This window comes from Empidonax traillii, unplaced genomic scaffold (assembly GCF_003031625.1).
Source record: "Empidonax traillii isolate 1590-97213 ecotype Southwest subspecies unplaced genomic scaffold, ASM303162v1 scaffold5106:size8896, whole genome shotgun sequence".
Lineage (NCBI taxonomy): Eukaryota > Metazoa > Chordata > Aves > Passeriformes > Tyrannidae > Empidonax > Empidonax traillii.
The window spans coordinates 5,607-7,678 of NW_020960299.1; the positions used below are offsets into that span (position 1 = coordinate 5,607).

General features: G+C 60.7%; 1 long non-coding RNA gene across 1 annotated transcript; it reads left to right on the forward strand.

Moving 5' to 3' along the window:
- Positions 1-258: 258 nt before the first annotated feature.
- LOC114073046 lies at positions 259-1,232 on the forward strand. Its single transcript, XR_003574269.1, has 3 exons — positions 259-392; positions 564-650; positions 1,213-1,232. It is a non-coding gene; the product is annotated as an uncharacterized LOC114073046 (long non-coding RNA).
- Positions 1,233-2,072: the final 840 nt, after the last annotated feature.

The following is a 2,072-nucleotide window of genomic DNA, read 5'->3' on the forward strand; positions in this document are numbered from 1 at the left end:
CCCTTCCCTGAGTGCCGAGATTCCCAGGGAACCCCCCCTTGTTCCCAGAACTCCTTCCCAGAGAGGAGTTGGGCTGGGGATGGATCCAATGTCAGGCTCTGGCTCCAGGCTGGGAGAGCTGGGAATGGCCAGGCTGGAGAAGGGAAGGATCCAGGGAGAGCTTGGAGCCCCTCCCTGAGCCCGTTTCCCGGGATTCCCGGTGTATTCCCGGTGTATTCCCGGTGTATTCCCGGTGTTTCCCGCTCTGGGTGCAGGAGCTGCAGCTGCAGGACGGGCGGTTCGAGCAGGCCCTGCGGGAGCAGCGGGATGAGATCCACCTGCTCCTGGAGAGGATGGAGGAGCAGACCAGGAATGTGCTCCAAACCCTCCGGAGCAACCTCCGGCACATCGAGGTGCCCCCCCCATTCCCACGGGAATCTTGGAAAGGGGGGGGGGGGGTGGAAAATCATCCCTTCCGTGGGGAAAAGGCCTCGGGATGGGGGTGGGGGGGCTGAAATCCCGAATTCCCGAGGGCTGGGAATGCCGGTGGGAGCTCCGTGGGATGGCAGGGATCTCCCCCACAGGAGGCTTTGGAGCAGGAACGGCGGGAAATGCTGGAGAGCGGCAGGAAAAGGTGGAATGAGACCATCCGGGCCCACAACGAGCGGCAGGTGACGCCCCCCCGGGGGGGGGAAATATCTGGGAATCCCGGAGGGATCCGGGCGGGAAAAGACCCCCCTGGAGGCACCAAATTCCACCCAGCCCTGACCAGACCACCCTGGATCCGTGTCCCAGTCCCCAGGGATTGGGAATCCCTGGGGGGATGGCGGCTCCAGCCCTGCCCTGGGAGGTCCATCCCGACGTTTACCCACCCTTTCCAGGTGGGAATTATCCCAAAATCCCACCTGGCCCAGCTGGGGGCCGTTCCCTCTCCTCCTGTTCCTCGTTCCTCTGGGAATTTGGGGGCATCTCCCCGCTCCTAGCAGGGAGTTGTGGGGGCTGGAAAAGCTCCCTCCCGATTCCTCTTTTTTTTTTTTTCCCCTGGGATGAGCTTTCCCAGCTCCCCTCAGCCATTCCCGCTGCTCCAGCCCCGTCCTGGATCCATCATCCCGATCCATGGGCTGCCCGTGGAAGCCGCTGGTTTTTTTGGGATGGCTGGGGGGGGGTGGGGGAGGGGGGAAAGGGGTGGTTTCACAGCCTTTTCCCGGGAGCTGAAGGGTCTGGAATTCCCAGCTGGAATGGCTGCGGGGCCGCACGGAGAGGGCGGAGCAGTCGGAGCGGCACCTGCAGGAGCTGCAGGAGCAGGACGTGGCCACCCTCGACAGGATGAGGCTCCAGCTCGAGAGGGACGTGCAGGTGAGGGGGGGGCAGGGTGGGATCTGCTCCCGGGATCGGTTCGTGGGATCGGCTCACGGGATTGGCTCATGGGATCAGCTCATGGGATCAGCTCATGGGATCAGCTCATGGGATTGGCTCACGGGATCGGCTCATGGGATCGTGCAATGGGATTGACTGCTGGGATCGACTCCTGGGATCATCTCCTGGGATCAACTCATGGGATCATTTCATGGGATCCTCCCGTGGGATCATCTCATGGGATCGACTCCTGGGATTGACTGCTGGGATCAACTCATGGGATCATTTGATGGGATCGACTCCTGGGATCATCTCATGGGATCATTTCATGGGATCAGCTGCTGGGATCGTCTCATGGGATCATTTCATGGGATTGACTCCTGGGATCAACTCATGGGATCATTTAATGGGATCAGCTCCTGGGATCGACCCCTGGGATCGACCCCTGGGATCATCTCATGGGATCGTGTCATGGGATCAGCTCAGGGATCAACTCCTGGGGTCATCTCATGGGATTGACTGCTGGGATTGAATCCTGGGATCATCTCCTGGGATCATCTCCTGGGATTGACTGCTGGGATCCTCTCATGGGATCCTCTCCTGGGATCAGCTCAGGGATCCTCTCATGGGATCATCTCATGGGACTGAGTGCTGGGATCATCACCTGGGATCGGCTCACGGGATCGACTCATGGGGCTGTTTAGAGCTTTCCCAGGAAAATTTGAGCCGGAACTCAG